General features: G+C 32.8%; 1 protein-coding gene across 3 annotated transcripts in view; it reads left to right on the top strand.

The window, feature by feature from the left end:
- Positions 1-784: 784 nt before the first annotated feature.
- LOC117172790 (palmitoyltransferase Hip14) overlaps positions 785-15,587 on the top strand; it is a 90,671-nt gene continuing 75,868 nt past the window's right edge. For 2 of the 3 annotated variants that reach the window (XM_033361009.1, XM_033361006.1), the window contains exon 1: positions 785-1,175. The gene's annotated coding sequence lies outside the window, so the exon portion shown is untranslated. Of the gene's footprint in view, positions 1,176-13,384; positions 13,583-15,587 lie in introns of all 3 variants that reach the window. The other variant, XM_033361007.1, reaches the window with a different exon arrangement.

Genomic DNA, 15,587 nt, shown 5'->3' with positions numbered 1-15,587 from the left:
CTATTCATTGACTTTTTACCAAATTATTCCCTTAAAAATTTTAATTACAATTGCTATTACTTTAAAAAAATATTTTGTTCAAAATTTGAAATTGTTAAGATTTGATATACGTCATATATTTTTTATTAATTCTTCTGATCATGTACATGTTTTAAATGTTTTTGTCATTGAGGTCTTAAATATTATTAATTTTTTCATTAGCTGCATTAATAATTTCAACAATAAATATATTTTTTTTAACTGGAACAAATAATAAAATCAATAATATCAGAAAAATAAATCAAAACATTATAAAGTTCGAACTGCTTACAAATTGTATCTTAAAATTAAATTTTATTCATATTAAACTACATATTTTCATGACTTTTTCTTTTTTTAATGATTAGTAATAGTAACTCTTATTTTTTCATCTATTTTTTTTTTGTTTATTTGCAACCAGCATTAAGTTTTTAATTATTTTTGCTTCTTCTTAATGTAATTCAATGTAAAAGACAGACCTACTCCTTGTGGCGCCATCTGTTGGATTAGTTTGACCGATATTTCCGCTCCGGTTCATAAGGAACTAGGCAATCTATCCTAACTTGGCAAGCCGGGTTGAATCCACGGCAGGGGGGCGAGCCGCCATCTTACGATGTGTCATTTGATAATGCGCACGAGCGTTTTTGCCGACAAACTGTGCATGAAAATATAAACATGTGGGCGCTGCCATGTTTGTCGCGGGACATCAAAAGGTAGCGGACCTTCCCGTCATTGCATCAGCCCCGCAATGGCATGCCTAGTCCCTTGTTTCCTATGACTATGCCTACTTCATACACATACACGGTCGAGGCTGGTTGATTGAAATTAAAACTGATTAGCCATCATAGACACATTGACCGAGAGAAATTGCAATTTAAGCGCTTAAATATGCAGTGACATTAGGAAATTATAATATGTAATGAAATACAAGTGTTTTAATTTCCACGCAGAAAGTTTCAGTGAAAAAAAAAACAATCGGAAACCTTCCTCTTTTCCTGAAGTGTACAAGTTGTTGGAATGGAAAATTGACTATTCCTTTAATTCGCCGGTGAAGCACGGACACAGTGAAATTTTTCAAGGAAAATCTTTCATATTTTCCGATAATAGATCCAGTAAACGAAATGATCGGCTGTTGACATTCTGTCATTGTTCTAGAGGTAAGGCATCGTTGTATTCATTTTTCTGTGAATACTTTGTTGCATATAATATAAAGTATTATAATCGATGCATGCATATAATATTAATTAGTTCTTAAGTTGTGCATAAATAATTGCGAAGATTAATGAAAATATCCCAGACGATCCTAACTTTATGGCATTCAGGGACTTTAGGTCTGACATAACCTGAAATGCAACTCTGCTCTATTGCATATGAAGCGTATGCTGTATATAATTCTAATACGCGTTCTAATATAAATATAAATTTTATGTTTACTAAGATAGGACATTTCACGTATGGGTATTTCTGCTGTTTATTTTACATGCATTTTATATCTTAAATATTTAGATTAGCTATGAATGAGTTTTTTATTATAAATACCAGAAATTGTGAAGGCATAATTTTATCAAAATCTTGTATGCTAAACTTAGTAAAATGGCTACATTTTTCATACCAATTTCACTTCAATTTTCTAAATTTATTACAATAATTAGAAATCTTATTCGTGCGTTTATAGCGCGGTGGAGTCTAAATGTACGGCTTATGTCTGGACGTTAGGCATGTTATTTTATGCGAAAAGAAAAGGTTACTTGAAGCTTCTTTGTTGTTTAATGAATCTGTTTAGATACTTTACAAAAAATGTTTTGGTGTAAACGATTATATTTATTTTAACAAGGTTATTTTTTTAAATTAACATTAATTGAAAAATCGATTACTATATTTCACAATTTGCAACCTTCAACGTCTTCTCTATTTTTCCCCACTCTTCTAAAGAAGTCCACATCAAGTTTGTATATTTTAAGTCTTAAGGTGTTTCTGTTTCGTATTATCCAAGAATTTCTTATTTTGAGTCAGATTTAACGATTGCAAACTGCAAATGACAAAAGGATATATTTTTAAATTTGGAGTGTTTAGAATTGTGCAATACAAAATTCAACGCTTTCTGTATTATGTAGAGAGAACTCAGATAACCCCTTACGCACTCATGATTTTGAATGAATTTTACTTTTTGCTATGATAAACAACATTATTATTTTTCAGTATTGTCTAAAGTGTAATTGTTAAAGTGTGGTCTCATATATCTCATTAGCTTAGAATAAAATTCAATGTAAATATTTCGTTTCTAGAAAGCAAGTGCATTTTGTGAAATATGAATCAGTTTTATTATCTAACTGTGACTATTTTTGCTTAATAATTTCACATATTTTATTATTTATTGCAGCTTTTTATAACATCGCAGTCAGGTAGCCATGCCAGTTTCCTGTTGGTATCCCTACAGACTTTTTTATATTAGATTGAATTAGTTTGTATCAAGAACTAAGAAATAATATTTTGACATTCTCATCCGAAAAGGTATTAGATTTGTGTAAAATTTGAAACAACCTTCCGTTTTTGTCAAATTCCCACGTTTTAAGACATTCGGAACCCAAAAAAAAGTTTTCGCGAATATTTCTGTATGTTGTGTGTGTGTGTATCTGTAGATTTTTAGCCTGTGAGAACAATAACTTTCGAAAGAGTTGACAGATTATATACGCCTTTGGTATACTCTTTAAGAGGGCTGTGTACATGGGCTTTTGGAGACATGTCGTTTAGGCGTCATTTCTCCGAAAGTATTGCGAAAAATATGGCATGTGATATTCTGGTTTAGGAAAATAACGAGCTATGCCTATGTTTAATCAAAAGTGAAATAATGTTAATTATATTAAAAATATGATTGGTCAAAGTTACCCTACATTTGAAGGTCAATTTCTTGGCTTGTAATGATTATTTCGAAAATTGTATATAAACATAAACGTAGATAAAGTCTTTATGAAAAGATTAACATGTATGAAAGAATTATTGCTTTTAAATAAATAATGAAAAACATGCATAAACGAAAAGAATTTTTGGATTAAATTTAAGGCATGTAACTACCGATCCTAGCGGCTAGAGAGAACGTTAGGCACGTCCACGCTGTTGTATTCAATTAACGAAATTTTAAAGTTCCCAAAAAATATGCTAAAAATACTACTCTGACGTTCAACAGATTTCGGCTTTTCTTGAAATTCTGATTCGAATGATATATACTTTTAGGAATCACTTTTCCCATGAAAAATTGAATGTAATAATTCTTCAAACGTAGGGTAACTTTGAACAAGCCTATTTTTGATATAAATATTATTTCACTTTTGATTAAACATAGACATAGTTCGTTATTTTCGTAATTAAGACATACCACATGTCATATTTTTCACAATACTTTCGGAGAAATTACGCCTAAACAACATTTCTCTAAAAGCATAACAATCCAATCCAAGCATAACACATTATTTATAATTGTGAACAATGCTTTCGTGTAAAATAGTCGTAAGAAGTTAAAATAAAGTTTGAAATTTTGAAAATGCTCTATATGAATTATCGTCTGATCGAAATATATCATGGAGATAGTTTCAAAATATTTTGAAATATTGCTTTAGAAATTGTAACATTTTCTAAAAATAATGTTTGACAAATTTCTTTTGGTTGCGTTCCTCGCTTTCGCAAGCTTAAATATTCGTAACTTTCTTTGAGAATTGGTTCATTCAATCGATGAAATATATACGTCGTCTGAAGCACCTTGTAAAACAACATATTTCTCCGGGAAGGGATTCTGCAACTAAGGGATCAAAGTGAGTTGTAAATTTCGTAGGTGGCTACAGCGTTAATAAATTTAGACTTGTTTTGAGATGTGACACATGATTCACATACAAAACTCATGTATTATTATATTAAAGGTAAAACAAGACATTCTTATTCATTTTCAGTCAATTGTATTTGAATTTTTGAGGTATTAGAATGCACAATATGGAGAAAGATATTTAGATGTACCTGAAGCCTAATAATATGTTTCCCATCAGGGAAAAAGACGTTCCTGCAAAAGTACAGTTCAAATAAATATAAATTTTTAAGCAAAAAAGAAACAATTTTGTAACAATATAGTTAAATTTTCGACAAGAAATTCCGTTTTATCCATAGAAAAAAAAAATGTTATTAAGAAAGGAATTGTTATGAAACATTTTATTTCAATTTTTTAAATTTAATTAATTCATTTTTAATTTTATTTTTTACAGTTAAAATTAAAAATACCCATCCTAGCGTACGGTGGTTCTAAACAAATTAGTAGAAATAATTTAGGCGAAAAATTTGCTTACATAAAATGTTATTGCAGTTTTTAACCTAAAAAGTAAGTACCCTTTCATTTTTTTCTTGATGTCATTTTTCTAAATATTTAATTTTTTTATTTCCAATCTTACTTTTTTAGGATTAAAACATGTATTATTATTTATTTCTTGTTTATGTACTCGTCCTATCTGAAAATTATCATAAACAAATTTGTACATCATTTTTTGGTGAACAACTTTCGTGTATCACTTTTTTTTCGTCTTAACGATTGACACAAAAGCTACGTGTCATATGAAAAAGTTCTTCATGAGAATGGATGAGTTTTACTTTCTTAGGATGAACAATTTTTGTCTATTAATTTTTTTCACACGTTCTGTCACTTGTCCCAAAATTTAATTTTTTAAATTTTAAATCCTTTTTGTGAATAAAGCGAAAACTACGGGTCATAGGGAAAAGTATTTCATGAGGAATTGATTTGTGACAAAACAATTTAAATCATGAATTAAAGATGTTAAAAAGATCTTTCATTTGGTAGGTCGCACAATGAGATTGTTTGATTTGTTCCCTATAAAAGTAATAAAAACCGGCAAAAATGGCCGTTTTGCAAAATCTAGTTATTTTTTAGAAAAGTACCTGCACATCAATTAAATTCTCTCGAAATGTGTGTCTAATGGAGCTGATAGTATATGCAAAATTTGACCTCGAAATAATTAATAGTTTTCGAGAAAAGCTATTTGTTATTAAAAAAGGTGTTGTTCTTTTGGTGTGGCTAACTTTTTCTTATCCGTTTTGGCAAAGCCATAAAAGTAGTAAAATTTTAATCCTAAAGAGTTATAGTGTAACTTACGCTTAGAGGCTACTTGATTTTTGAAAATTAAATATGTTAAAAATGGCTGCCAAAGAATAGTACATTTTTGTCTCTTAAATAAATGGAATAACTTTTGTAATTTTCACCATAAACAATCGGAATTACAGTCAGTGTCAACTTACAACTTGCGCATGATTTTAAGATTGGAATATCTTCTGTACTTTATTTGGGGAGGGAGTTAATGTTTTTTTTTTTTTTGTAACCATTATTGCAGTCGTAATTTTCAAGATATACAGCTGAAATTGGTAAATATTATTAAGTAGATGGTGATACTGATTGTAGTTGAATTATCAAAAAAATCAGTTGCGAAAATACTGTTTACCATAGCGGTTTATTCGCGACCAAATGCGATCGCAGTGTACATGGCGGTGAAGTGGGGGAAGCTCTTTCCGCCTAGGGCGCGCCTGTTAGCCGATGGCGCTGAAATTGAATTCACGTGTTCAAAATGTAATAATTGGACGTATCTCATGAAAGAATGGGCATATCGAGATGTTTTTTTTCAGCTACCTTTCTGCGCTGATTACTAATTTTGCATTAAAAGCTCATAAACAGCACGTGTACTCCTTGAAACATAAGTATACGTTTTTATATTTTCAGTAATTAAACAATTACTGAAATAATTTTTCCATATAATGTAAGTATTAGTTTGTTATTTTATTATTTATTCAATAATCTTTATATAATAATTATTGAAATCCTTGTAAATCCCTTGAAATTGTTTACATATCTTGAAAATGCCATGGAATATTTAAAAATATCATAAAATATTGAAATTATATTTTATGAATGTATGGAAAATTTATTGAAGTACATTGATAGTTGTTAAATCCCTAAAAATCATAGACAGCCTTTAAAAATCTTATTAGATAATGTTAAATATTTCGAAATATTTTTAAAACTCGTACGTCCTGTAAAATCGTTTCATATCTTCAGAAATTCTAGAACATTGTTTACCCTAAAGCATTGCAAAGGCTTTAAAATTACATAAGAGTAATGAAATTATTAAAAACAAATTCCTTCGAATTTTTAGAAATCACGTAAAATACTTCTAAGTAAAAAGCTGGTGAAAATGTCTTTGAAAATTATAAAATACCCTAAAATCTTGAAAATTTCTTCAAATGATTGTAATCTCTTTCAAAGTTCTCGGGATCTTTATAAATTTATAAATTTTAAACAAACCTTTAAAAATATTTTTAAGATTTCAAGATAATTGAAAAATAGGTATAGACGTGAAATGGATTGTGATTAACCCATGAATTAATGTATTGAATAAAAAGTGACTAATGTTATTTTTTATATCATCCTTATATAAAAAATATATATATATTTTTTTTGACGTCAACTTTGTTTTACGATTACTGTTTTAACTGATAATCATCTCGTTCACCTGACGCACGCCAATTTATGTCGAATTGAATTAAATATGATAATTTCAAAGTGCACATTTCATTTGTTAAAATGTACTGAGGACATTTTTCGAGATACATTTTTCGAATCACCCTATTATGTATACAATCCATTATTCATACTTTTAGTATAAATAAATTCTATAAATTTTAAACAATTCGCCATCCTAACAAAGCAATGTTTCACAAATCAAATTTTACTTACAGCAAATGTCGCCTTGTGATGATTATTTCTAAAATTTAGAAAATTAATAGGCTAGATCCTATATGAAAAACGTACGGAAAAGTCCGCCAGCGGTTCGCCAGTACAGAACCAGTACAAGGTAGCATTGTGAAGCGTTAGCAGCCAGTACTGGACGAGTATAAATGCCCAGTACTGCGACTCCGGCAATCTGTACTAGGCTAGAATTGCGTCATTGGTGTATTTCCATTGCTGTATGTGGTATGCCTGGATTCGTAAGTAAATAAGGTAAATGAGGCAGGTAGATAAAGCTTTAAATATCAGCTGAGATTGAAAATATTAACCGATTTTTATCAACCTTTTTTTCATTCACTCAGAATAATATAACGATGCTAATGCAGTATATTAAAATTGAATTAATTAATACTGTACAAAATTCGGATTTTTTCTTGCCTTGTCTAATCTCAAACAATGGGAAGTTCTCGCTAGGCCAAAAACCGTCCGCTCGGCAAACTACCACCCGTTGCAAGGGTAGCGGTTTCCAGAGAATGGATGACCCTAGGTCAGTGGTCGGCACGCTCTTGCCCAGGGCAGCGTACCCTGCCCTGGCTGCCCTACGAGCTACTTTCAGGGCAGTACCTGCGAGCTTGGCCATACCACCCCTTTCCTCAGGGGTCCTTTGTTAGAAAATGGGAAAGAAATGTGAGATTAAAAAATTTGTAATTTTGCAATCAGTGACTTAAAAGTAATATATTTGGAATCTCCGTATTTTTCCGATTCCAAAGACATGTAATTTGTCTATAAAGGTTGAAAAATTGAGAAGTATTTAGTATTAAATTGACTGTAAAGCTGATGTTTCTTGATATTAAACTCCTTGGAGTTTACCCTTGCTGGAGTAAATTCACTAGCACTAAGGTACATAAATAGACCGAAAAGTAGTAAAAAAAATTAAGTAGGGTGGAGCCTGACCATTCCTGAAAATTGAGCAAAAAGTTTGCCGAGCACTGCCCTACGTGACGGTCCCCTGATAATGACTTTCTCCCAGGCAATTTTTTCAAACTTTTTTTACTACGTATCCTTTTTTCTGAAAATATTCCAACTATGATTGGCTGTCAACATTTTTTTTTTGTCACTAACAAGCTCCACTCTGGAACGTACGATTATTCATAGTACTGAAAAAGACGAACAGTTAATTCTGATAACGTTTTTTAATAACAAAGAAATTACCAGAGTTATATAGCATTTACAAAATTCAAAAAAACAAGCGAGAATGCAAATTTTAAGCCAAACAACGCTCCGTATAAAAAGTCAGGAAAGGAAAAAAGTTGCTTTTTGAACACCTTGCAAGATTATCATAACAACTTTTTTTATTTTTGTGAAAAATCAAAACTTCAAATTTGTGTCGCACACCGAATTTTAAGAATTCCTTAGAAATAAAAAATTTAATTTTTGGATAAATTACGCAAGTTACGAAAAAAAAAATATATAAACCAAAGTTGCACGTCACAAAAAGCTTTATAACAGTGGGCGGGTTTTTTTATAAACATATTGACCTGTATTGGTTTTTGTTTTCCTTTGAGTATTTTTGTTCTAGTTTATATAATTTTGAAATCTTAATTTAAAAAGAGTTTTGCTGTTGTTCAATATTACAGTAAAATGTCCAAATATTACGATTTTCTCTGTGGCCGTCGCTACCCGGCAATGTCCCGGAAGTTAGATCCACGGACTTATTTTTTCGAAAAATGAAATTTGTGAAAAGGGGTGCTAGACTTGTGCTCATTTGTACAGTAAACGGTTTTTTGAAAAATCAAAAATTACGGGCACAATTTTTGAAAAAAGTTTTTGCTAGATTCGCAACTTCTCACTAGCACAAAAACGAAAGGTTATGCTAAGTGGCTCGAAGTATACACAATTTTGTGCATGAAAGAAAAATTCCAAAAACCTAACCGCTCTGTACAGAAAAACAAAACAAAAAAATTTTTACTTTGAAAAACTAAAAATTGTGCTCGACAACTGTAGTCTTTTTTGCTTCTAACAAAATTATGAAAGATCAACCGTTATCATATTAAAAACCATAACAGTAGGGCAAAGTTTTTGCCCTACTGAAAATTCCTATATAGGTTCCTATATAAGAATGTACATAGGATCCTATATAGGATCCTACATAGGAGCCTATATGTTTCACCTATAGGTGCCACATATAGGAAATGACATAGGATCCTGTATATGTTCCTGTATGGGACCATATCAAGTTGCGCAGTAGTATTATATGGCACCTACGGCTGCGCAGAAGTTTTTTTGGTCCTTCAGGAGCATCTAGAGACATACATATCATTAGGTACCATGAGGTGCCATTAGTTAGGTACCAGTAGGTACGTTACTAAGGAGGGCCCAATACAGGCACCTATGTAGGATCCTATATAGGTTCCCATGAAGGTTTCTATATAGGAACCTATATAGGAATTTTCAGTGGGTGGTGTGTTATGCACCACAAATGCAGTCTTTATTCCCTGTAAAAAATTCTATAATATCAACAGTTGTCATATTAAAATCCAAAATGTTAAACAAAAAACGTACTAGACCCAAAATTTATCAAATTTCAAAAAACTAAAACATATGCTGAGTTTTGTTCAACAAATGCAGTCTTTATTTCCTGAAACAAAATTCTGTAATATCAACTACTTTCATAATAAAACTAGACGTGTGCAAAACATTTCCATCCGATTTCGAACCGTTAAGTTGACAGAACCCCACGCAAAATGAACTTTGAATCGAGTTCTGATTGTCATAATTAAGGGCTCATTTAATGCCCTATTGACAAATTTATTGCTAAAAAAAGAAACGTGAGGACCATAGTGTGAGTGAGCTTACTCCAGCAAGGGTCTTTTGTCTACAAGCAAGTCAAAGTAAGGAAGTTTAAAAAGTTTTAATTTTTCAGCTAGCGATTTGAAAATAGCATAATCAGCATCTACGAATTTTGTAAAATGTTTTGTGCTTGTAGAGAGCATTAAACGACCCCTTAATTATGTGATAGGAAAGAACTCAATTTAACATTTATTTCACAGGAGGTTAACGTTAAGCTAGCGCAACCCCCGATTAAAAAAAAAAATTGGAGTATTAAATTAGGCAATAGGGAATTAAATGAGCAATAAATTAGTCAAAAATTATAAGATAGGACAGAACTCGACTTAACGTTTATTTCACATGTGGTGTGGTCAGCTTTCCTTTAAGCTAGTGTAGCCCCCGGTTTAAAAAAAAGTTAAGTATTAAATTTGACAATGGGGAAATAAGTGATCATTAAAGAAGCCCTTAACAATGGTATCGTCAGATTTACAATTAGTGCATAACTTATATTAAGGGCAGGTTTTCAGTATTAGGTGTGGCTTTTGGAAAATAATGTCTATTGCTTTGTCTATAATTGACTTGTTTGTAGACAAAAGACCCTTTCTGGAGTAAGCTCACTCACACTAAGGTCCCTGAATAGACCGAAATGTAGTAGAACATTATGTCGGGACGGGCCGCAAATCTGAAAATTGAGCAAAAAGTTTCCCGGTCACTGATATAGTGGATCATTACATTTGACAATAGGGCATTAAATGAGCCTTAAATGAGCCCTTAATTATGTGATAGGGCAGAACTCGATTTAACGTTTATTTCACAGGGGGTTTTGTCAGATTAACGTTAACCTAGCGTAACTTAAGTTTTTTTTTTAACAGTAGAGCATTAAATTTTACAATCTGACATTAAATTAGCATTAAATGAGCCCTTAATTATGAATCCCTGCTTGTCCAGAATTCCTCTCATTTCCATCTCATATCTTCACCCTTATCTTAGTCTCCACGAATATTTTTTTAACCTCTCTATTAAACCTTCATATACTCCTCCCTCTTGCATGGAAAGAGAGTCCTGTTAACTGAGGCAAATGCCGCCTTAAAATCTACCAATCATGTGACTAGCTTTCCTTTCTTCTGCCTAAAGTTCCTATTGACTAGGTAGTTGAGCACGTAGATGTTTTTTGTGATTCCCATCACTTTTCTTAAACCCGTTTGGTTGTGTGCCATACTTCCCTTTTCTTCCACCTGTCTGTCCGACCTCCTTCTAAGCACTTCCACATAAATTTTATATCCCACCGACATGAGTATGATACCTCTATATTCATCCACCTTTTGCCTTCTCCTTTCTTAATCGACGATACTACTAGCCCTATCTTGCTTTATTCTTGGCCACCCTTTTCCTTGCCATACCTTGTTGCAAATCGTCCACATTTTTTTCTCTCACCCCTAATCCTCCATATGTTAGTGCTTCATTTTCCATGCCATCTTCCTTTGTTACCCTGTTTCTTTTAAACATTGCGATCGCTTCATTCACCTTACAGTTCCTTGAAATACTTCGTCCACTCTTTCATCCCTATTTCTTGATTTATGCCCTTCCGTTCTTCCCTTTCCCTGTTTGCTACTACCCATTCTCTCCCTTCCTTTAACGCTTTCTCTACCTCTTCCATGTACCTTTCTTTTTCCTTCTGTGTTTTCTCCTTTATCATTCTTTCGTGCTGTCGCTTTCACCTTTTGTGTTCACTTTCTTCCATTTTTGTACGTCTCCTTGATCCTATCTTTACTTTCCCTACATTCATCCACACATATGCTTTCGGCAATATTTTTTCATGTCTTTACACTCATTCTGATCCACTCACGTCTCATTCATAATTATCACATCCCACTTTAGAAATAGGGTTGTTTCCAAAGTCAGATATCATTTTTCCAATAAATGTATCTTATAGTATATAAAATTCTAATTTTGAAAACGCCCATTAAATATTTTTTACATATCGTTTACTATTTTTAATTTAATGTGGAAATATGAATTTTCTATCACGATGTCGATTGGAGGTCCCCTTCAACGTCAAAGGGATCGAATGTTCCACCAATCACAGCTCATGTGTGTCACCGAAAATAGAAGTCTCGAAATATTGCTTTAAAAAATGTTAAAAGAGGGTTTCGTAAAAGCTAATATCATAAATCTACCGAAAATAGATATATTTATGGTATGTATAAGGAATGCATTGAAAAAGTGCTTATATAGAGTCATGTTTACTGAACAATTCGTAAATATGTAGGATTTTAAAATGTGTTAATAATTGTACTTAATGCTTTCCTTTAACATTATACTGACTCTTAATCCAAATATTAAAACAAGATCACTTTTTTTCATCACATAAACCTCAACAAACAAAGCTACAAAATCAAAATAGTCAGAATTGGCAACAGACCTTGGCCTAACCTCTTCATCATGAGTTTCGTTAGTTTTCGTGGTTTTCATGATAGATAATTATGAGAACCTCTGAGTCATGTGACACCCACGTGACACCGATTTGAATAAGTGTTTTAACGCCTTCAATTTTTAATAATTTTTTTTCTGTTAAACGACTCAACAGAAAAAAAATGATAGTGCATCCTCGGTTCGGATTAAACTTATGTATCAAAAAATTATTTTGCCTAAAATCGTGAAGCAACCCTATTCTCCTCAAAATCATTTGTTCTTCTTTTTTAATCGTGATACGTCCCAGAACACTACTTTCACGTCGCTCTTTTTAGATTGATCCCCTTTCTTCCTTGAATTAAAATGCTTGTGTCGTTACCCCCCCCCCCCTCCTCGAGACTTGTATTCCCTTTCCTTTTGGCCTCTTCATCCACTACTCATTTTCTACTCTCTCTCAGCTCTTCTACTTCATTGTCTCAAATCGATATATCTCCATTTATCCATATCCTATCTCTCCCATTCCGCACCCTATTACCTTCATTCCTCTCAGCCCATGCCTTTCGCTCGATTAGCCAGTTTCTTCTTCTTACAAGCCATGTCAGATCTTCTTAGATTCTTTCATCTCTTCCTTTCAACAAGTTACTTTTCTCTGGAACTTCATACTTTTCTTCCTCACTCCCTAATTTCACTAAAAACATACCGTATTTCCTCTCTTTCTTCCCTCCTAGTCTTATTATCCCTTTCACTATGTCTTACGAGCCTATGTATCTCATCAGCTTTCCAATCTCTTTTTCTCCCTCTTCATTGTCTACTTTCAAACGCTTCGCTATTATATTCTTTTTCATCTTCGCATGTCCTTCCCTTTCCATTCTTCTTTCAACCTCAATCAGTTTTAAGCGCTATCTATCATTCTGCTCATGCATAGCCACTTCACACTCTCGCTTCTTCCAAAATTTTTTTCTCTTCCACCTTATGCTCATTCCTTAGTTTTAGTTTGCTCTCTCTCCCTCTCTCCCTCCCTTTTATCTTCCCTTTTATTCTCCCTCTCCCCCCTCTCTCTATTAACAGTTTCATGTCACTTTTCCTATCCTCCTCATCTTTCCTCTGCCGGTTCCCAATGCTTTCAAATTTGTTCCATACCTTCTCTTTCTCTCCTTTCCACAATTTATTCCATTTTCCCTCACTCTTCTTACCTCGTATTTTACCTTCTCCCCTCGCTTCTTAATATCATTAAGGGCACCCCCCTCATTCTTAGGATCAAGAAATCGAATTTTTTTGTATTATCTTATTCGAACCTATAAATCTTTAAGAGTATTCCCTGAAAATTTCAAGTCAAAATTCGAAATACTCTTGAAGTTCTAGCCGATGGACGGTAGACGCGTCAGAAGAAGCCGAGAGCGCGTACTGCATGGGCTCGATGCGCAGATACACGGTTTCCTTGTCGGTTATTCATAATACGCTCGCCGTAATTCGGCCCCCCCTCGGCTTACTATGTGACCAGCTGCTTGGAGAGTCAGAGGGGATTTCGTGTGGACCTGGCATAACTAATTAAAGGTGAGTAGGTGTTATGCACGAAAAATTGCTTCACAAAACTTGAACGCATTTTTCTCAAAACATTTTTTTTACGATTGGCGGGCATTGTAACTCAAAAACTATTCAACCGATCGGCCTGAAATTCTAATATGTTTTTCTATACATCAATAGCTATAACTTAGACTATTATGAAGAAGATTGATAAAGTTCTTAGTTAATGTTCATCTTGATTTTTAACTGAAAAAATGGGATTTTTCGAAAATAAAATTATAAGGTCCGCCATTTTGTGAATTTTTGCCCGAAATAAATGATCGTAGTCTATTTCCTAGCCAAACATGTACTCTTTCGAATCCCGTTTGATATTTTGCTTTCAGACGTTCCGGGCACTGCAATGTACGAAAATATCCAAACCTATGAAGTCGATTTTTGTTCATTTACCATTCCATTAAAATTCGCAAAAATTAGAAATCGAGAACGGGTGGGGGGGGGGGGCTTGAGTGTTCCGCAAATCTCTCTAAATACCTATATAAGAGCTTCTAATTTTGGCTCATATTTCCTTCAACCCTAGTGGACCTCCCGTGCCAATGTCGCCTTTCTCGACTCGATTCTGCCGTTCTTACGGGGTCAAAAGACGTAGCGAACGCAAAGGTTTTTGGGGCTGCTTTTTTCAAATTTGATGTTGGGTTTTTGAAATTCAAAATAGAGGATATTGGATCCGTCATTTTTTATTTTTTAAATAATATATTTGAAATCAGTAATCCCAAAAACCTATGTACAACAAAACTTTATCAAGATGCAATCATGTAGAATATTTTATGTCGGCCATATTGGATCCGCCATTTTGAATTTTGAAAATACAACATGAGATTTGGATTCAACGAACCCAAAAACATTGAATCTGTCAATATAACGTGATTCTAAAATGTCTTTTTTTAAAACCATTTTTGGCACGAAATGTTCTTTTTAGTTTGAATATGAAGGGGTTAATGGGGGGCCTGTTGGATAAAAAGTGGGATGAGAGTTGGCTAGTGGCCACCAGGCGAAATCGCGCCGCTGATTTCCTTTAGGTTAGGACCGACCTTCTACGAAATGCATGGTGAAAATCAGAAAAGTGATATTTTTCAATAGATCTACTATGCTTTCGTTCATTTTTTTGCTGGAAGATTAAAGTCAAATGGTTTTAACATTGAACAAAGAAAAATAAAATACAGAATAGTGTACAAATTTGAAAATAAATGATATTAAAGAAATTTAAAATGACGGGGAATTAAAAAAAGTTAATAAAATAAGTTGTAAAAATATAAATACTTTTATATGTTATTCATTGTGATATTAAAATCCATATAATTATATATTTTTTAAAAAATCCTGTGAGGTCTGCAAATAAGTAATGCACGTAAATAGAAATAAAATTATCTTTTAAAGGGTTTTGCATAAAAAATGATGTAGTTAATTCCGCATTAATAAGCATATAAAGTATTTTTTTAGTTTAAATCACGCAAAAAAGTTCAAATTTTAAATTGAAACGAATAACATTAACACAATTACATTTTTACACATCATTTTAATAATTTTTTTCAATTTCACGCCCTTTTCAATCTCATCAATATCAGATATTTTTAAATCTTCACACTATTTTATCATTTATTTTTCCTTATTAGATGCACACAAAAAATGAATTTTCCGGCAAAAATGAAGAAAAACACAGTAGAACTGTTAAAAAAGATCACTTTTCTCATTTTCACTATGTATTTTGCAGTAAGTCGGCCCTATAGGTTAGCAGCGCCGGGCGCGTACTAATTTTTTTCCGGTCAAGAGTTATCCCATTTTTAGCTTTGAGTGACACGTTGCTGTCCCCAGCCAAAAAAAAATCCCACTCGAAAAACACCGTGTAACGTCTATCGGCACGGAAAACGAAAGCCCGATTTCATGTACAGTCTGTCAAGTTAAAGCGTGGGTGGCTTTACTCGCAGTCGGTAAGGTGTATCGACATGATTTTGGTGTCAAAATATTAAGAAGAGCTCCC

The sequence above is a fragment of the Belonocnema kinseyi genome, chromosome 5 (assembly GCF_010883055.1).
Source record: "Belonocnema kinseyi isolate 2016_QV_RU_SX_M_011 chromosome 5, B_treatae_v1, whole genome shotgun sequence".
NCBI classification, from domain to species: domain Eukaryota; kingdom Metazoa; phylum Arthropoda; class Insecta; order Hymenoptera; family Cynipidae; genus Belonocnema; species Belonocnema kinseyi.
This window is presented reverse-complemented; position numbering and strand designations above follow the sequence as displayed.